Here is a 21,419-nt window from a genome sequence, read left to right on the forward strand (position 1 = left end):
GCTGTGATGTTTGAAGGGCGGCCTCATGTAAGATACAGTGGGCATAAACTTTGATAATCAGCCTGGTCTTAATTGCGTCGCTCATTGAAACCTCCCTGTAAAACATGTAATATGCTGATCATTACAGGTTAAAACAGCAACAGGTCGTTTTTTTTCCTTTTTGTTAATAATTTATTGATATCAAGCATTTGTGAAAAATTGTAAGAGGATGGCGCATTCTTGGAATGAATGCGTGACGAGTCCCTAAGGACATGGCCTGAGAACTAAAAACACCATACCCTAAGAAAGTTCGCCCGGATGACACGTGAACTGTGTGTACATCAATAGACGAATAGACTCACATCGATTGTAGTTAATAATAATATAGACTTATGTAATAATTGGCAGTGCTAATCACCCTTTACTTGCAGTATTAGGACTGAATTGCAAAAGGGCGCAGCTCACGATATTGTGCTGAAAGCATGCGAAAACGCCTCTGGGTACCGCTGGACAGGACCATGTTTGATGTCGAAGCACAGGACCACAGGTAGATGTTAATTAGCTGTGAGTAGGAAAGAAACACCTCTCTTCATATCCTGTTTCATAAAACAAATATAGAGTAAGGATAGATGGCCAAATGATGCCACCCACGTGACCCCAAGCTGGGTGGAGAGTCTAGTGCACTCCACTTGGTGCTTGTGTCACTTTCCCGCTTCTTGAGGCCCACATAGTCGTGATGATCAACCAATCCCAGGTCATGCTCCATACAATCTAACAGGTCATTGCACACAATTGCAATAGTCAACTTTGTTGAATACAAGCGGAATACAGTTCAGCAGCTCTCTGTATTGTGACTGTTAGGATGTTACAGGAACCATAACTGGGTCGCTGTCTGAGATTTCATGGCTGGTGTCAGAGGACGGTCTATGTTCAAGCTGGGGTCACTCAGATTTAGCTTTAGTTACAATTATGCCACCAAATCAAAATGCCTGAAAACATACCAAGGGCTCACGATAATCCCGAGTGATGGAGGTGTTGCTTAATTTCCAGTATAGTGTATAGAAAAACTCTGTTCAATGATGAAACATCTTTCTGATGCATGTACAAAACAACTTCTAATCTTTTCAGGGAGTGAGTAAGTCAATGTGTGAGAAAAAGGATAAAACTAGACAATCTGATGCTAAAAGGTCTTTGATGATTGTGGTGAGAATTAAGGAATGATCTTCAAAGTTACATGTTGAGAAAATGCCAGGTAAGAATCCTGAAAAAAGTTTCAGGTCCTCGGTGGGATTCCCGTCCATGATCTCTGAGATGCTACAGCTAACACTCCTTCAATCTTGAGATTGAATTGAGCCGAATCTCACAAGAGCAGGACAAACCAATGTGGAAAGAAAAATCGTAACACAGCTGGCGAAACTATGATGTCAGCCAAACTCTTGATTAGAAAACACAAGGCTTGTTGACTTTATGGGAGTCAAAGCCATGCAGGCATAATGATGGCAGGCAAGAGTTTTACAAACTTCACCGTTCCTGCAAATTCTCTTGAAAGATGGGTTTGGTTTTCAAAGGATCAAATTTTGTGCATTAATTGCCCATTTGCTGTGATCTCACAAGCGACTACTACTAGTGACATAGTGTCAATGTGCATGGACTTTGATAATGATCAGTCTGGTAATAACTGTATCTCTTGATGAAACCACACAGCAAAACTTGACGAAACAGTACATAATCTGAATGTCACAGATTGGACAAAACACACTGCAAGCATAAAAAACTGACAACAAAGTTTCCCACATCAATTGTATTTAATAATAATAAAATAATAATCATTGGCAGTGCTTATCACCCTTTACTTGCAAAATTAGGACTGATGAATTGCGAAAGGGCACAGCTCACCAATGACAGCAAAGTTTGCCCTGATAACACGTGAAGAGTGTGTTTATTAATAGATGAATAGACTCACAAAGATTGTAGTAAAAGTTGGATATTAAGGTCAGTGAGATTAGCAACACCTCTCTTCATAGCACCTGTTTCATAAAACAAATATCGAGTAAGGATAGATGGCCAAATGATGCCAGTCATGTGACCCCAGGCTGGGTGGAGAGTCTAGCGCGCTCCACTTGGTGCTTGTACCACTTTCGCGCTTCCCGAGGCCCGCATAGCCGTGATGATCAACCAATCCCAGGTCATGCTCCATACATTCTATCAGGTCATTGCACACAATTACAGTAGTCAACTTTGTTGAATACAGGCTGAATACAGTTCAGCAGCTCTCTGTATTGTGACTGTTAGGATGTTTGTACAGGAACCATAACCCGGTCACTGTCTGAGATTTCATGGCTGGTGTCAGAGGACCGTCTGTGTTCAAGCTGGGGTCACTCAGATTTAGCTTGAGTTACAATGCCACGAAATCAAAATGCCTGATAACATACCAAGGGCTTAAGATTCCCGAGTGATGGAGGTGAAAACGACTGTTGAATATATAAACATCTTTCTGATACAAAAACAACTTCAATTTTTTTCAGGAAGTAATTAAGTAAATGTGTAAGAAAAAGGATAAAACTAGACAATCTGATGCTAAAATCTGTTTGACAACTATCGTGAAAATTAAAGGAATATGCTCACCAATGATAGCAAAGTTTCCCTGGATAACACGTGAAGTGTGTGTATATAAAAGAGATGAATAGACTTACAAAGACTTAAAAGTTTAATATTAAGTAGTGAGATTAGCAACACCTCTCTTCATAGCACCTGTTTTATAAAACAAATATCGAGTAAGGGTAGATGGCCAAATGATGCCAGTCACGTGACCCCAAGCTGGGTGGAGAGTCTAGTGCGCTCCACTTGGTGCTTGTGCCACTTTCGCGCTTCCTGAGGCCCAAATAGTCGTGATGATCAACCAATCCCAGGTCATGCTCCATACATTCTACCAGGTCATTGCACACAATTACAGTAGTCAACTTTGTTGAATACAGGCTGAATACAGTTCAGCAGCTTTCTGTATTGTGACTGTTATTATAGGATGTTTACAGGAACCATAACCGGATCGCTCTGTGAGATTTCATGGCTGGTGCCAGAGGACCGTCTGTGTTCAAGCTGGGGTCACTCAGATTTAGCTTGAGTTACAATGCCACCAAATCAAAACGCCTGATAACATACCAAGGGCTTAAGATTCCCAAGTGATGGAGGTGTTGCTTAATTTCTTAGTAACTTCAGCCTGGTGATAACTGCATCTCTTGATAAAACCACCCAGCAAAACTTGACAAAACAGTCCATAATCTGATCATCACAGATTGGACAAAACACATTTCAAGGATCACGAATGACAGCAATTAGTTTGCCTGGATAACATGTGAAGTGTGTGTACATCAATAGATGAATAGACTCACATCAATTGTAGTTAATAATTATATTATCATTGGCAGTGCTAATCACCCTTTACTTGCAGTATTACATGTAGGACTGAATTGCAAAAGGGCGCAGTTCCCGATATCAGGCTGAAAGCTTATGAAGACGCCTCTGCCTGCCGCTGTACAGTCCATGCTTGATGTCAGAGCACAGTACCACAGCTAGATGTTAATTAGCTCTGCGTGGGAAAGCAACACCTCTCTTCATAAACTGTTTCATAAAACAAATATCGAGTAAGGATAGATGGCCAAATGATGCCAGTCATGTGACCCCAAGCTGGGTGGAGAGTCTAGTGCGCTCCACTCGGTGCTTCTACCACTTTCGCACTTCTCGAGGCCCAAATAGCCGTGATGATCAACCAATCCCAGGTTATGCTCCATATAATCTATGAGGTCATTGCACACAATTACAGTAGTCAACTTTGTTGAATACAGGCTGAATACAGTTCAGCAGCTCTCTGTATTGTGACTGTTAGGATGTTTGTACAGGAACCATAACCCGGCCACTGTCTGAGATTTCATGGCTGGTGTCAGAGGACCGTCTGTGTTCAAGCTGGGGTCACTCAGATTTAGCTTCAGTGACAATGCCACCAAATCAAAATGCCTGATAACATACCAAGGGCTTAAGATTCCCGAGTGATGGAGGTGTTGCTATCCTGTACAGTGCAAATTAAGGTAATTCGTCAGTGTTAGCAACATGGTGGAAGAAGTGGCTCCAATCCCTTCAATACTTTCTGGTGGCCATTAGGGAGTGGTGAATGATGCGCAAAAGAACTTTTGAATCAATGTTTTGCTACTTTAATTATACAGTGGGAATAGAGGTTCAGGAGTTGTATAAAATGTTAACTGACTCAGGCCTGGGTGCTGCAGTTGAAGAAGATAGTCAGCTACCAGCATCTTACATGTACTTACTTATTTGCAAATTATTATTTGATAACAATATACATTAAAATATCTGATGACATTTTTTTGTGGCAATGATATTTGATAACAATGTACATTAAAATATCTGATGACATTAATTGTTATGGCCATGCTACTAAATTCATAAATAATACTATCATTTTCTACACAGGTGCTTTCAATTTTCAGTTAAAATAATACTGTTCAAAGTTGGCATAAATTGAAGTTCCTATGATGCATAAAAGAAACAAACCTTACTCTTACCAGTGAATTAATGCAAATGTTAGCAATGGTATATGTCAAGGCATTGAAACAATTTGGGAGCTCAATCAGATTGAGTTATGCCTCTATTAGTTCTGCAGGGCAATGATATCTTCCAACCAAGTGTAAATCCATGTCTGTTGAGAGAGGATAAAAAATAATGTGAGTCTAAAGTGCTACTATGACCAAAAAACAATTTCTATTTTCTTTGGATTTCAGAACTAAACAGTAACTGATCCAAGTTTTAAGCCTTGATTCCAAAAAGACACCTGTTTATTTTAACTGGAATTGTCCTGTTTAATGGTCTGCCATTACTACCTTTAAAATCTTGAGAGGGCTGGATTGGGGATTGAGAATTGAGGATAAAATGACATCAAAGACTCAATAGTGATGAAATGGTATATGAAATGACTCACATATGACATATAAGACTCAATAGGTTAAGAATGCAATGTGTTTGTATAGAGCTGAATTAATGGGAGCATTAATGCATTGACTCCTGAGGGATCCCAATTGACGAGCAAAATCGTCTGGCATTAGACAGAGTAAAATAATAAGTCTGGCCGGTTCAAAGGGTTAATATGCAGCAAAGGCGTTTGAGGCTTTCTTTATTTTGCATATAATAAGTTGTGTTCACACACTGAAATTTTAAGCTAGTGAGTAAACAATGTCACTTTTCCCTAGATCCAACCCTCTGAGGTCCAATCGGTCAGTTTGAAACGTGAGTTTTGTGTGGACCCTGAAAATCCAAAACTTACACTGAAAGTAAATAGCCTTTGGATAAGAATCAGCTTAAATTTTTGCCAGTCAAGTGTTGAGCAATCACATGCACTTTCAAAATCTCAAGGAAAAAAAGAAGTGATTTTTTGACCATAGCAGCACTTTAAGAGGTAAACATTATAAATGCACATTCTGGCCAACAGGTATAAAATGCAATTGCCAAGTGAACCTTAGTTAAAAGTTCAAATATTTGAATTTAAAGGAAATATCAAAAGCAGGAATGATACAGAATATATATCTGAAATGCTCATATATTTGAAGTGTGGAAATTGAATACATGGGAGTTAGAGATCACCACAATTAACCAGCAACTTAAGCAATTGTGACAAAAGCCTGAAGAAATCCAGGCTTGTGTAGGACACCTATCATGACAGTAAGATTGCACAGCACTGCTCTAGAATAACTTAAGTGCAGCACAATCACACAGACATACGTTCAAACCGCCCATATTTTTTCAGGCTTTCTTTACAACTGCTTTTACTTGCTGTTTAACTCTGATGGAGGTACAGGGATGGCGTAGTGGTGAGAGCACTCACCTCCCACCAACGCAGCCTCAGGGTTCGGTTCCCAGACTCTGCGTCATAATGTGGGTTGAGTTGCTGTTGGTTTTCTACTCTGCACCAACAGGTTTTTCTCCGGGTACTCCAGTTTTCCCCTCTCCTCAAAAACCTCCTCAAAAACCAACATTAGACTTGACTTGCGTTAATTGTTAATTTGGGTTTACAGTGTCCCCAATTAGTGCTCCAGCGCTAGAATGACTAGACACTGAAATAAAATTCCTTTCCTTTCCTTTGACAATACACATGCAGCTCTCATGTACTGTAATGATTATCACTATAAAACATATATATACACACACTTTACCAGTTTTCTGAGTATAAAAGCACAAGCATCAGTATGCCAATCTTACATGTAATTTGTTATCACAGTATAATTATGAAGTGTATTTGTTATTAATTAACACTGATAAATATATCTTTTTAAGTGTAAACTATAGGTAAAATGAAACCCACTGAAACTAACTGTTGAATGTCTTAATGAGAGTGCCAATGGGCAGGGGATATAAAGATCCTTGCAATCTGATTGGCTCTCAGCAGTGCAATTTATTCCCAACTTGCACTATTTTTTTTTTGTTCCTAAATATTGGTACTGACTAAAATCCTGTAATTTAGTGATTAAATGATTATTGTGTGATTTCTAAATGGATGTAATAAAGTGGTAATTGAACTTCATGTTGTGCAATTTTGGTCTGAAATCATACTTGTGATTTTAAATAGAACTTGCGCACATATGATTTCAGACAACATTTCACTCCACTCAGTTGAATTACATGCATTATTTATGTAAGCATTCAATGTTGGTAAATGGTGAGGGTTGTTTCTGTATTGGTAAGAAAACGACCTGTATCACCTGTGTTTTGTTAAGGTCTGCTGGATTAATAACTAACGAGTCATGCTAAGAACGTAACACACCCAGGCTGAGAGACTCAGTTAAGAATCTCTTTAGTTTTGTTTTGCGACAATATGAATATAATAAAGATAAAGAAATGTAAAACTGTAGTCTAACAGGTCATTATCAGTAGTCGAACTTACTGAAGGTACACCCGCCACACAACTTTAGGAACATGTTAAGAACGCTCTCACGCTGAAATCGCAAAAAGATAACAACCTTTAGTGTCAGCCCAAAAATAAGATGTTAATCTAACGTACATATAAAGAAAGGGTGTATGCATGGTTATGATGGTCTTTCCTGGGCTAGAACTCTCAGCTTTCCTCTCCACTGGCGGGCATTCCACTTGACGCCACTGGTAGAAAGTTTACTTTTAAAGAAAAAAATGTGGCTTATGTTATTTTTCGGACACTTCTCTTGTAAGAACCCTAAGAGAATTAACTCGAGGTATATACTGCGATATTGATTTCTCCTTGTAAAAACCTTACTTGGAAGTTTTTTGCTCACCTCTGTACAAACCCGAGTCCCCAACTTCGCCCAAGCGTCTCAATCGAACAAAACACGTTTCTTTTGCACGAATTTTGCACGATACTATAAAAGTATGATAGTTCAGATGATGAGAGACAAGAGTTGCGTGACTTTGCCCCGAAAGGTCGCAAACGTGACTAAATATATGATAGAAAAAAAAATTCATGTGAGACATCATTGAAAACTTAGAGGATACGTTTGTCATATACAAAGAGCGAAGATAAAAACAAAACAAAAAGTTGCTGTAATAAATTAAAACATACTCCCCACCCCAAGGGCAGTTTGGGAAGGAAAAGTATTGTTTCTTCGTGACGTGCCATCTGAAACACCAAGGTAGGTGTGTATACTTTACGAATTCGAAATATAAGTGCGGGTTGTCTCTTCAGAAGCCCCCACTCTGGCATCATGAAGCTGGAGTGGTGGGTAGAGGAAAGCCTTTGAAAGAAACCAAGGGCGAGAGATAATGTTACTGTAACTTGTACGCCAAACGTGGTTCGTAATAAAACTCGGAGCGTTCACAAGTGAGGTTATCTCTCTTACCGTTCTGAAGGTATTCCAAGTCCTATAAGTCACATTTCGCTAAGTTTTGCTTCCAAACAAATACAGCCAGCTACGTTTTTCATCGAAAGGACTGGACAGCTCAACACTTATAAAAAAACCTTCTAAAAAAAACCGCCAACCTTCCGTTTCTCAAACTGAAACAAATTACCCACAATGCTTTTAAAGAACAAGAAAATTAAATTTTCAACAGACCTACTAGCCGTACTAGGCCCAAAAAACCGAAAATCGGCCATTTTTGAAAATTTTCCTTTGGTCCCCCCTTTGCTACTTTGCCAAAAATGGCCGATTTTGATACTTTTGCGAAAAATGTTATTTCTCGTCTAATCGGTCTTTTTTCATGCGGTTTTTTGCATAGCACAAATCTAGGATAGTTTAGCTTTCAATCCATACTAATTAGGCCATCAGGCGACTTGTATTTCCTATTTTTTTAGCCTTCCGAAGTTCGACCAAAAAATCGGCCATTTTTGAAAATTTTCCTTTGGTCCCCCCTTTGCTACTTTGCCAAAAATGGCCGATTTTGATACTTTTGCGAAAAATGTTATTTCTCGTCTAATCGGTCTTTTTTCATGCGGTTTTTTGCATAGCACAAATCTAGGATAGTTTAGCTTTCAATCCATACTAATTAGGCCATCAGGCGACTTGTATTTCCTATTTTTTTAGCCTTCCGAAGTTCGACCAAAAAATCGGCCATTTTTGAAAATTTTCCTTTGGTCCCCCCTTTGCTACTTTGCCAAAAATGGCCGATTTTGATACTTTTGCGAAAAATGTTATTTCTCGTCTAATCGGTCTTTTTTCATGCGGTTTTTTGCATAGCACAAATCTAGGATAGTTTAGCTTTCAATCCATACTAATTAGGCCATCAGGCGACTTGTATTTCCTATTTTTTTAGCCTTCCGAAGTTCGACCAAAAAATCGGCCATTTTTGAAAATTTTCCTTTGGTCCCCCCTTTGCTACTTTGCCAAAAATGGCCGATTTTGATACTTTTGCGAAAAATGTTATTTCTCGTCTAATCGGTCTTTTTTCATGCGGTTTTTTGCATAGCACAAATCTAGGATAGTTTAGCTTTCAATCCATACTAATTAGGCCATCAGGCGACTTGTATTTCCTATTTTTTTAGCCTTCCGAAGTTCGACCAAAAAATCGGCCATTTTTGAAAATTTTCCTTTGGTCCCCCCTTTGCTACTTTGCCAAAAATGGCCGATTTTGATACTTTTGCGAAAAATGTTATTTCTCGTCTAATCGGTCTTTTTTCATGCGGTTTTTTGCATAGCACAAATCTAGGATAGTTTAGCTTTCAATCCATACTAATTAGGCCATCAGGCGACTTGTATTTCCTATTTTTTTAGCCTTCCGAAGTTCGACCAAAAAATCGGCCATTTTTGAAAATTTTCCTTTGGTCCCCCCTTTGCTACTTTGCCAAAAATGGCCGATTTTGATACTTTTGCGAAAAATGTTATTTCTCGTCTAATCGGTCTTTTTTCATGCGGTTTTTTGCATAGCACAAATCTAGGATAGTTTAGCTTTCAATCCATACTAATTAGGCCATCAGGCGACTTGTATTTCCTATTTTTTTAGCCTTCCGAAGTTCGACCAAAAAATCGGCCATTTTTGAAAATTTTCCTTTGGTCCCCCCTTTGCTACTTTGCCAAAAATGGCCGATTTTGATACTTTTGCGAAAAATGTTATTTCTCGTCTAATCGGTCTTTTTTCATGCGGTTTTTTGCATAGCACAAATCTAGGATAGTTTAGCTTTCAATCCATACTAATTAGGCCATCAGGCGACTTGTATTTCCTATTTTTTTAGCCTTCCGAAGTTCGACCAAAAAATCGGCCATTTTTGAAAATTTTCCTTTGGTCCCCCCTTTGCTACTTTGCCAAAAATGGCCGATTTTGATACTTTTGCGAAAAATGTTATTTCTCGTCTAATCGGTCTTTTTTCATGCGGTTTTTTGCATAGCACAAATCTAGGATAGTTTAGCTTTCAATCCATACTAATTAGGCCATCAGGCGACTTGTATTTCCTATTTTTTTAGCCTTCCGAAGTTCGACCAAAAAATCGGCCATTTTTGAAAATTTTCCTTTGGTCCCCCCTTTGCTACTTTGCCAAAAATGGCCGATTTTGATACTTTTGCGAAAAATGTTATTTCTCGTCTAATCGGTCTTTTTTCATGCGGTTTTTTGCATAGCACAAATCTAGGATAGTTTAGCTTTCAATCCATACTAATTAGGCCATCAGGCGACTTGTATTTCCTATTTTTTTAGCCTTCCGAAGTTCGACCAAAAAATCGGCCATTTTTGAAAATTTTCCTTTGGTCCCCCCTTTGCTACTTTGCCAAAAATGGCCGATTTTGATACTTTTGCGAAAAATGTTATTTCTCGTCTAATCGGTCTTTTTTCATGCGGTTTTTTGCATAGCACAAATCTAGGATAGTTTAGCTTTCAATCCATACTAATTAGGCCATCAGGCGACTTGTATTTCCTATTTTTTTAGCCTTCCGAAGTTCGACCAAAAAATCGGCCATTTTTGAAAATTTTCCTTTGGTCCCCCCTTTGCTACTTTGCCAAAAATGGCCGATTTTGATACTTTTGCGAAAAATGTTATTTCTCGTCTAATCGGTCTTTTTTCATGCGGTTTTTTGCATAGCACAAATCTAGGATAGTTTAGCTTTCAATCCATACTAATTAGGCCATCAGGCGACTTGTATTTCCTATTTTTTTAGCCTTCCGAAGTTCGACCAAAAAATCGGCCATTTTTGAAAATTTTCCTTTGGTCCCCCCTTTGCTACTTTGCCAAAAATGGCCGATTTTGATACTTTTGCGAAAAATGTTATTTCTCGTCTAATCGGTCTTTTTTCATGCGGTTTTTTGCATAGCACAAATCTAGGATAGTTTAGCTTTCAATCCATACTAATTAGGCCATCAGGCGACTTGTATTTCCTATTTTTTTAGCCTTCCGAAGTTCGACCAAAAAATCGGCCATTTTTGAAAATTTTCCTTTGGTCCCCCCTTTGCTACTTTGCCAAAAATGGCCGATTTTGATACTTTTGCGAAAAATGTTATTTCTCGTCTAATCGGTCTTTTTTCATGCGGTTTTTTGCATAGCACAAATCTAGGATAGTTTAGCTTTCAATCCATACTAATTAGGCCATCAGGCGACTTGTATTTCCTATTTTTTTAGCCTTCCGAAGTTCGACCAAAAAATCGGCCATTTTTGAAAATTTTCCTTTGGTCCCCCCTTTGCTACTTTGCCAAAAATGGCCGATTTTGATACTTTTGCGAAAAATGTTATTTCTCGTCTAATCGGTCTTTTTTCATGCGGTTTTTTGCATAGCACAAATCTAGGATAGTTTAGCTTTCAATCCATACTAATTAGGCCATCAGGCGACTTGTATTTCCTATTTTTTTAGCCTTCCGAAGTTCGACCAAAAAATCGGCCATTTTTGAAAATTTTCCTTTGGTCCCCCCTTTGCTACTTTGCCAAAAATGGCCGATTTTGATACTTTTGCGAAAAATGTTATTTCTCGTCTAATCGGTCTTTTTTCATGCGGTTTTTTGCATAGCACAAATCTAGGATAGTTTAGCTTTCAATCCATACTAATTAGGCCATCAGGCGACTTGTATTTCCTATTTTTTTAGCCTTCCGAAGTTCGACCAAAAAATCGGCCATTTTTGAAAATTTTCCTTTGGTCCCCCCTTTGCTACTTTGCCAAAAATGGCCGATTTTGATACTTTTGCGAAAAATGTTATTTCTCGTCTAATCGGTCTTTTTTCATGCGGTTTTTTGCATAGCACAAATCTAGGATAGTTTAGCTTTCAATCCATACTAATTAGGCCATCAGGCGACTTGTATTTCCTATTTTTTTAGCCTTCCGAAGTTCGACCAAAAAATCGGCCATTTTTGAAAATTTTCCTTTGGTCCCCCCTTTGCTACTTTGCCAAAAATGGCCGATTTTGATACTTTTGCGAAAAATGTTATTTCTCGTCTAATCGGTCTTTTTTCATGCGGTTTTTTGCATAGCACAAATCTAGGATAGTTTAGCTTTCAATCCATACTAATTAGGCCATCAGGCGACTTGTATTTCCTATTTTTTTAGCCTTCCGAAGGTCGACCAAAAAATCGGCCATTTTTGAAAATTTTCCTTTGGTCCCCCCTTTGCTACTTTGCCAAAAATGGCCGATTTTGATACTTTTGCGAAAAATGTTATTTCTCGTCTAATCGGTCTTTTTTCATGCGGTTTTTTGCATAGCACAAATCTAGGATAGTTTAGCTTTCAATCCATACTAATTAGGCCATCAGGCGACTTGTATTTCCTATTTTTTAGCCTTCCGAAGTTCGACCAAAAAATCGGCCATTTTTGAAAATTTTCCTTTGGTCCCCCCTTTGCTACTTTGCCAAAAATGGCCGATTTTGATACTTTTGCGAAAAATGTTATTTCTCGTCTAATCGGTCTTTTTTCATGCGGTTTTTTGCATAGCACAAATCTAGGATGTTTTAGCTTTCAATCCATACTAATTAGGCCATCAGGCGACTTGTATTTCCTATTTTTTTAGCCTTCCGAAGTTCGACCAAAAAATCGGCCATTTTTGAAAATTTTCCTTTGGTCCCCCCTTTGCTACTTTGCCAAAAATGGCCGATTTTGATACTTTTGCGAAAAATGTTATTTCTCGTCTAATCGGTCTTTTTTCATGCGGTTTTTTGCATAGCACAAATCTAGGATAGTTTAGCTTTCAATCCATACTAATTAGGCCATCAGGCGACTTGTATTTCCTATTTTTTTAGCCTTCCGAAGTTCGACCAAAAAATCGGCCATTTTTGAAAATTTTCCTTTGGTCCCCCCTTTGCTACTTTGCCAAAAATGGCCGATTTTGATACTTTTGCGAAAAATGTTATTTCTCGTCTAATCGGTCTTTTTTCATGCGGTTTTTTGCATAGCACAAATCTAGGATAGTTTAGCTTTCAATCCATACTAATTAGGCCATCAGGCGACTTGTATTTCCTATTTTTTTAGCCTTCCGAAGTTCGACCAAAAAATCGGCCATTTTTGAAAATTTTCCTTTGGTCCCCCCTTGGCTACTTTGCCAAAAATGGCCGATGTTGATACTTTTGCGAAAAATGTTATTTCTCGTCTACTCGGTCTTTTTTCATGCGGTTTTTTGCATAGCACAAATCTAGGATAGTTTAGCTTTCAATCCATACTAATTAGGCCATCAGGCGACTTGTATTTCCTATTTTTTTAGCCTTCCGAAGTTCGACCAAAAAATCGGCCATTTTTGAAAATTTTCCTTTGGTCCCCCCTTTGCTACTTTGCCAAAAATGGCCGATTTTGATACTTTTGCGAAAAATGTTATTTCTCCTCTAATCGGTCTTTTTTCATGCGGTTTTTTGCATAGCACAAATCTAGGATAGTTTAGCTTTCAATCCATACTAATTAGGCCATCAGGCGACTTGTATTTCCTATTTTTTTAGCCTTCCGAAGTTCGACCAAAAAATCGGCCATTTTTGAAAATTTTCCTTTGGTCCCCCCTTTGCTACTTTGCCAAAAATGGCCGATTTTGATACTTTTGCGAAAAATGTTATTTCTCCTCTAATCGGTCTTTTTTCATGCGGTTTTTTGCATAGCACAAATCTAGGATAGTTTAGCTTTCAATCCATACTAATTAGGCCATCAGGCGACTTGTATTTCCTATTTTTTTAGCCTTCCGAAGTTCGACCAAAAAATCGGCCATTTTTGAAAATTTTCCTTTGGTCCCCCCTTTGCTACTTTGCCAAAAATGGCCGATTTTGATACTTTTGCGAAAAATGTTATTTCTCCTCTAATCGGTCTTTTTTCATGCGGTTTTTTGCATAGCACAAATCTAGGATAGTTTAGCTTTCAATCCATACTAATTAGGCCATCAGGCGACTTGTATTTCCTATTTTTTTAGCCTTCCGAAGTTCGACCAAAAAATCGGCCATTTTTGAAAATTTTCCTTTGGTCCCCCCTTTGCTACTTTGCCAAAAATGGCCGATTTTGATACTTTTGCGAAAAATGTTATTTCTCCTCTAATCGGTCTTTTTTCATGCGGTTTTTTGCATAGCACAAATCTAGGATAGTTTAGCTTTCAATCCATACTAATTAGGCCATCAGGCGACTTGTATTTCCTATTTTTTTAGCCTTCCGAAGTTCGACCAAAAAATCGGCCATTTTTGAAAATTTTCCTTTGGTCCCCCCTTTGCTACTTTGCCAAAAATGGCCGATTTTGATACTTTTGCGAAAAATGTTATTTCTCCTCTAATCGGTCTTTTTTCATGCGGTTTTTTGCATAGCACAAATCTAGGATAGTTTAGCTTTCAATCCATACTAATTAGGCCATCAGGCGACTTGTATTTCCTATTTTTTTAGCCTTCCGAAGTTCGACCAAAAAATCGGCCATTTTTGAAAATTTTCCTTTGGTCCCCCCTTTGCTACTTTGCCAAAAATGGCCGATTTTGATACTTTTGCGAAAAATGTTATTTCTCCTCTAATCGGTCTTTTTTCATGCGGTTTTTTGCATAGCACAAATCTAGGATAGTTTAGCTTTCAATCCATACTAATTAGGCCATCAGGCGACTTGTATTTCCTATTTTTTTAGCCTTCCGAAGTTCGACCAAAAAATCGGCCATTTTTGAAAATTTTCCTTTGGTCCCCCCTTTGCTACTTTGCCAAAAATGGCCGATTTTGATACTTTTGCGAAAAATGTTATTTCTCCTCTAATCGGTCTTTTTTCATGCGGTTTTTTGCATAGCACAAATCTAGGATAGTTTAGCTTTCAATCCATACTAATTAGGCCATCAGGCGACTTGTATTTCCTATTTTTTTAGCCTTCCGAAGTTCGACCAAAAAATCGGCCATTTTTGAAAATTTTCCTTTGGTCCCCCCTTTGCTACTTTGCCAAAAATGGCCGATTTTGATACTTTTGCGAAAAATGTTATTTCTCCTCTAATCGGTCTTTTTTCATGCGGTTTTTTGCATAGCACAAATCTAGGATAGTTTAGCTTTCAATCCATACTAATTAGGCCATCAGGCGACTTGTATTTCCTATTTTTTTAGCCTTCCGAAGTTCGACCAAAAAATCGGCCATTTTTGAAAATTTTCCTTTGGTCCCCCCTTTGCTACTTTGCCAAAAATGGCCGATTTTGATACTTTTGCGAAAAATGTTATTTCTCCTCTAATCGGTCTTTTTTCATGCGGTTTTTTGCATAGCACAAATCTAGGATAGTTTAGCTTTCAATCCATACTAATTAGGCCATCAGGCGACTTGTATTTCCTATTTTTTTAGCCTTCCGAAGTTCGACCAAAAAATCGGCCATTTTTGAAAATTTTCCTTTGGTCCCCCCTTTGCTACTTTGCCAAAAATGGCCGATTTTGATACTTTTGCGAAAAATGTTATTTCTCCTCTAATCGGTCTTTTTTCATGCGGTTTTTTGCATAGCACAAATCTAGGATAGTTTAGCTTTCAATCCATACTAATTAGGCCATCAGGCGACTTGTATTTCCTATTTTTTTAGCCTTCCGAAGTTCGATCTAAAAAATCGGCCATTTATGAAAATTTTCCTTTGGTACCCCCTTTGCTACTTTGACCAAAAAACTGGCCGATTTTGATTACTTTTGCGAAAAATGTTATTTCTCCTCTAAGCGGTCTTTTTTCATGCGGTTTTTGACATAGCACAAATCTTAGGATAGTTTAGCTTTCAATCCATACTCATTAGGACCATCAGGCGCCTTGTATTTCCGATTTTTTTTAGCCTTCCGAAGTTCGATCAAAAAAAAAACGGCCATTTGTGAAAATTTTCTTTGGGTCCCCCCTTTGATACATTGACAAAACTGGCCGATTTTGATACTTTGGCGAAAAATGTTATTTCTCCTCATAATTCGGTCGTTTTTAATGAGGTTTTCTGCATAGCACAAATCTAGGCTAGTTTAAGCTTTCAATCCATACTAATTCGGCCATCAGGCGGACTTGTATTTCCTTTTTTAGTAATCTTTTTTAGCATTCCGAAGTTCGATCAAAAAATCGGCCATTTGTTTTGAAAATTTTCCTTTGGTCCCCCCTTTGCTACTTTGCCAAAAATGGCCGATTTTGATACTTTTGCGAAAAAGGTTATTTCTCCTCTAATTACGGTCTTTTTTCATGCGGTTTTTTTGCATAGCACAAATCTAGGATAGTTTAGCTTTCAATCCATACTAATTAGGCCATCAGGGCGACTTGTATTTGATATTTTTTAGCCTTCCGAAGTTGCGACCAAAAAATCGGCCATTTTTGAAAAATTTTCCTTTGGTACCCCCTTTGCTACTTTGCCAAAAATGGCGATTTTGATACTTTGCGAAAAATGTTATTTCTCCTCTAATCGGTCTTTTTTCATGCGGTTTTTTGCATAGCACACATCTACGCTAGTTTAGCTTTCAATCCATACTAATTAGGCCATCAGGCGACTTGTATTTCCTATTTTTTAGCCTTCCGAAGTTCGACCAAAAAATCTGCCATTTTTGAAAATTTTAATTTGGTCCCCCCTTTGTCTACTTTGCCAAAAATGGCCCGATTTGATACTTTTGCGAAAAAATGTTATTTCTCCTTTAATCGGTCTTTTTTCATGCGGTTTTTTGCATACCACAAATCTAGGATAGTTTAGCTTTCAATCCATACTAACTAGGCCATCAGGCGACTTGTATTTCCAATTTTTTTAGCCTTCCGAAGTTCGACCAAAAAATCGGCCATTTTTGAAAATTTTCCTTTGGTCCCCCCTTTGCTACTTTGCCAAAAATGGCCGATTTTGATACTTTTGCAAAAAAATGTTATTTCTCCTCTAATCGGTCTTTTTTCATGCGGTTTTTTGCATAGCACAAATCTAGGATAGTTTAGCTTTCAATCCATACTAATTAGGCCATCAGGCGACTTGTATTTCCTATTTTTTTAGCCTTCCGAAGTTCGACCAAAAAAATCGGCCATTTTTGAAAATTTTCCTTTGGTCCCCCCTTTGCTACTTTGCCAAAAATGGCCGATTTTGATACTTTTGCGAAAAATGTTATTTCTCCTCTAATCGGTCTTTTTTCATGCGGTTTTTTGCATAGCACAAATCTAGGATAGTTTAGCTTTCAATCCATACTAATTAGGCCATCAGGCGACTTGTATTTCCTATTTTTTTAGCCTTCCGAAGTTCGACCAAAAAATCGGCCATTTTTGAAAATTTTCCTTTGGTCCCCCCTTTGCTACTTTGCCAAAAATGGCCGATTTTGATACTTTTGCGAAAAATGTTATTTCTCCTCTAATCGGTCTTTTTTCATGCGGTTTTTTGCATAGCACAAATCTAGGATAGTTTAGCTTTCAATCCATACTAATTAGGCCATCAGGCGACTTGTATTTCCTATTTTTTAGCCGTCCGAAGTTCGACCAAAAAATCGGCCAATTTTGAAAATTTTCCTTTGGTCCCCCCTTTGCTACTTTGCCAAAAATGGCCAAATTGATACTTTTGCGAAAAATGTTATTTCTCCTTTAATCGGTCTTTTTTCATGCGGTTTTTTGCATAGCACAAATCTAGGATAGTTTAGCTTTCAATCCATACTAATTAGGCCATCAGGCGACTTGTATTTCCTATTTTTTTAGCCTTCCGAAGTTCGACCAAAAAATCGGCCATTTTTGAAAATTTTCCTTTGGTCCCCCCTTTGCTACTTTGCCAAAAATGGCCGATTTTGATACTTTTGCGAAAAATGTTATTTCTCCTCTAATCGGTCTTTTTTCATGCGGTTTTTTGCATAGCACAAATCTAGGATAGTTTAGCTTTCAATCCATACTAATTAGGCCATCAGGCGACTTGTATTTCCTATTTTTTTAGCCTTCCGAAGTTCGACCAAAAAATCGGCCATTTTTGAAAATTTTCCTTTGGTCCCCCCTTTGCTACTTTGCCAAAAATGGCCGATTTTGATACTTTTGCGAAAAATGTTATTTCTCCTCTAATCGGTCTTTTTTCATGCGGTTTTTTGCATAGCACAAATCTAGGATAGTTTAGCTTTCAATCCATACTAATTAGGCCATCAGGCGACTTGTATTTCCTATTTTTTTAGCCTTCCGAAGTTCGACCAAAAAATCGGCCATTTTTGAAAATTTTCCTTTGGTCCCCCCTTTGCTACTTTGCCAAAAATGGCCGATTTTGATACTTTTGCGAAAAATGTTATTTCTCCTCTAATCGGTCTTTTTTCATGCGGTTTTTGCATAGCACAACTCTAGGATAGTTTAGCTTTCAATCCATACTAATTAGGCCATCAGGCGACTTGTATTTCCTATTTTTTTAGCCTTCCGAAGTTCGACCAAAAAATCGGCCATTTTTGAAAATTTTCCTTTGGTCCCCCCTTTGCTACTTTGCCAAAAATGGCCGATTTTGATACTTTTGCGAAAAATGTTATTTCTCCTCTAATCGGTCTTTTTTCATGCGGTTTTTTGCATAGCACAAATCTAGGATAGTTTAGCTTTCAATCCATACTAATTAGGCCATCAGGCGACTTGTATTTCCTATTTTTTTAGCCTTCCGAAGTTCGACCAAAAAATCGGCCATTTTTGAAAATTTTCCTTTGGTCCCCCCTTTGCTACTTTGCCAAAAATGGCCGATTTTGATACTTTTGCGAAAAATGTTATTTCTCCTCTAATAGGTCTTTTTTCATGCGGTTTTTTGCATAGCACAAATCTAGGATAGTTTAGCTTTCAATCCATACTAATTAGGCCATCAGGCGACTTGTATTTCCTATTTTTTTAGCCTTCCGAAGTTCGACCAAAAAATCGGCCATTTTTGAAAATTTTCCTTTGGTCCCCCCTTTGCTACTTTGCCAAAAATGGCCGATTTTGATACTTTTGCGAAAAATGTTATTTCTCCTCTAATCGGTCTTTTTTCATGCGGTTTTTTGCATAGCACAAATCTAGGATAGTTTAGCTTTCAATCCATACTAATTAGGCCATCAGGCGACTTGTATTTCCTATTTTTTTTAGCCTTCCGAAGTTCGACCAAAAAATCGGCCATTTTTGAAAATTTTCCTTTGGTCCCCCCTTTGCTACTTTGCCAAAAATGGCCGATTTTGATACTTTTGCGAAAAATGTTATTTCTCCTCTAATCGGTCTTTTTTCATGCGGTTTTTTGCATAGCACAAATCTAGGATAGTTTAGCTTTCAATCCATACTAATTAGGCCATCAGGCGACTTGTATTTCCTATTTTTTTAGCCTTCCGAAGTTCGACCAAAAAATCGGCCATTTTTGAAAATTTTCCTTTGGTCCCCCCTTTGCTACTTTGCCAAAAATGGCCGATTTTGATACTTTTGCGAAAAATGTTATTTCTCCTCTAATCGGTCTTTTTTCATGCGGTTTTTTGCATAGCACAAATCTAGGATAGTTTAGCTTTCAATCCATACTAATTAGGCCATCAGGCGACTTGTATTTCCTATTTTTTTAGCCTTCCGAAGTTCGACCAAAAAATCGGCCATTTTTGAAAATTTTCCTTTGGTCCCCCCTTTGCTACTTTGCCAAAAATGGCCGATTTTGATACTTTTGCGAAAAATGTTATTTCTCCTCTAATCGGTCTTTTTTCATGCGGTTTTTTGCATAGCACAAATCTAGGATAGTTTAGCTTTCAATCCATACTAATTAGGCCATCAGGCGACTTGTATTTCCTATTTTTTAGCCTTCCGAAGTTCGACCAAAAAATCGGCCATTTTTGAAAATTTTCCTTTGGTCCCCCCTTTGCTACTTTGCCAAAAATGGCCGATTTTGATACTTTTGCGAAAAATGTTATTTCTCCTCTAATCGGTCTTTTTTCATGCGGTTTTTTGCATAGCACAAATCTAGGATAGTTTAGCTTTCAATCCATACTAATTAGGCCATCAGGCGACTTGTATTTCCTATTTTTTTAGCCTTCCGAAGTTCGACCAAAAAATCGGCCATTTTTGAAAATTTTCCTTTGGTCCCCCCTTTGCTACTTTGCCAAAAATGGCCGATTTTGATACTTTTGCGAAAAATGTTATTTCTCCTCTAATCGGTCTTTTTTTCATGCGGTTTTTTGCATAGCACAAATCTAGGATAGTTTAGCTTTCAATCCATACTAATTAGGCCATCAGGCGACTTGTATTTCCTATTTTTTTAGCCTTCCGAAGTTCGACCAAAAAATCGGCCATTTTTGAAAATTTTCCTTTGGTCCCCCCTTTGCTACTTTGCCAAAAATGGCCGATTTTGATACTTTTGCGAAAAATGTTATTTCTCCTCTAATCGGTCTTTTTTCATGCGGTTTTTTGCATAGCACAAATCTAGGATAGTTTAGCTTTCAATCCATACTAATTAGGCCATCAGGCGACTTGTATTTCCTATTTTTTTAGCCTTCCGAAGTTCGACCAAAAAATCGGCCATTTTTGAAAATTTTCCTTTGGTCCCCCCTTTGCTACTTTGCCAAAAATGGCCGATTTTGATACTTTTGCGAAAAATGTTATTTCTCCTCTAATCGGTCTTTTTTCATGCGGTTTTTTGCATAGCACAAATCTAGGATAGTTTAGCTTTCAATCCATACTAATTAGGCCATCAGGCGACTTGTATTTCCTATTTTTTTGCCTTCCGAAGTTCGACCAAAAAATCGGCCATTTTTGAAAATTTTCCTTTGGTCCCCCCTTTGCTACTTTGCCAAAAATGGCCGATTTTGATACTTTTGCGAAAAATGTTATTTCTCCTCTAATCGGTCTTTTTTCATGCGGTTTTTTGCATAGCACAAATCTAGGATAGTTTAGCTTTCAATCCATACTAATTAGGCCATCAGGCGACTTGTATTTCCTATTTTTTTAGCCTCCGAAGTTCGACCAAAAAATCGGCCATTTTTGAAAATTTTCCTTTGGTCCCCCCTTTGCTACTTTGCCAAAATGGCCGATTTTGATACTTTTGCGAAAAATGTTATTTCTCCTCTAATCGGTCTTTTTTCATGCGGTTTTTTGCATAGCACAAATCTAGGATAGTTTAGCTTTCAATCCATACTAATTAGGCCATCAGGCGACTTGTATTTCCTATTTTTTTAGCCTTCCGAAGTTCGACCAAAAAATAGCCGATTTTTGAAAATTTTCCTTTGGTCCCCCCTTTGCTACTTTGCCAAAAAATGGCCGATTTTGATACTTTTGCGAAAAATGTTATTTCTCCTCTAATCGGTCTTTTTTCATGGTTTTTTGCATAGCACAAATCTAGGATAGTTTAGCTTTCAATCCATACTAATTAGGCCATCAGGCGACTTGTATTTCCTATTTTTTTAGCCTTCGGAAGTTCGACAAAAAATCGGCAATTTTTGAAAATTTTCCTTTGTCCCCCCTTTGCTACTTAGCCAAAAATGGCCGATTTTGATACTTTTGCGAAAAATGTTATTTCTCCTTAATAGGTCTTTTTCATGCGGTTTTTTGCATAGCACAAATCTAGGATAGTTTAGTTTAAATCCATACTAATTAGGCCATCAGGCGACTTGTATTTCCTATTTTTTTAGCCTTCCGAAGTTCGACCAAAAAATCGGCCATTTTTGAAAATTTTC

The 21,419-nt window shown here is 37.8% G+C and overlaps 1 long non-coding RNA gene across 2 annotated transcripts; it reads right to left on the reverse strand.

Moving 5' to 3' along the window:
• Nucleotides 1–4,473: 4,473 nt before the first annotated feature.
• LOC137984975 (uncharacterized) lies at nucleotides 4,474–7,987 on the reverse strand. Of its 2 annotated transcripts, none has more exons than XR_011119214.1 (3): nucleotides 7,848–7,987; nucleotides 6,923–6,974; nucleotides 4,474–4,687 (listed from the first exon to the last, which is right to left on the reverse strand). It is a non-coding gene; the product is annotated as an uncharacterized lncRNA (long non-coding RNA). The 2 variants fall into 2 exon arrangements; XR_011119215.1 differs by lacking the exon at nucleotides 7,848–7,987 and adding an exon at nucleotides 7,287–7,508.
• Between the last annotated feature and the right edge of the window lie 13,432 nt (nucleotides 7,988–21,419).

Source organism: Montipora foliosa, chromosome 14 (assembly GCF_036669935.1).
Source record: "Montipora foliosa isolate CH-2021 chromosome 14, ASM3666993v2, whole genome shotgun sequence".
In the NCBI taxonomy this organism is placed as follows: Eukaryota; Metazoa; Cnidaria; class Anthozoa; order Scleractinia; family Acroporidae; genus Montipora; species Montipora foliosa.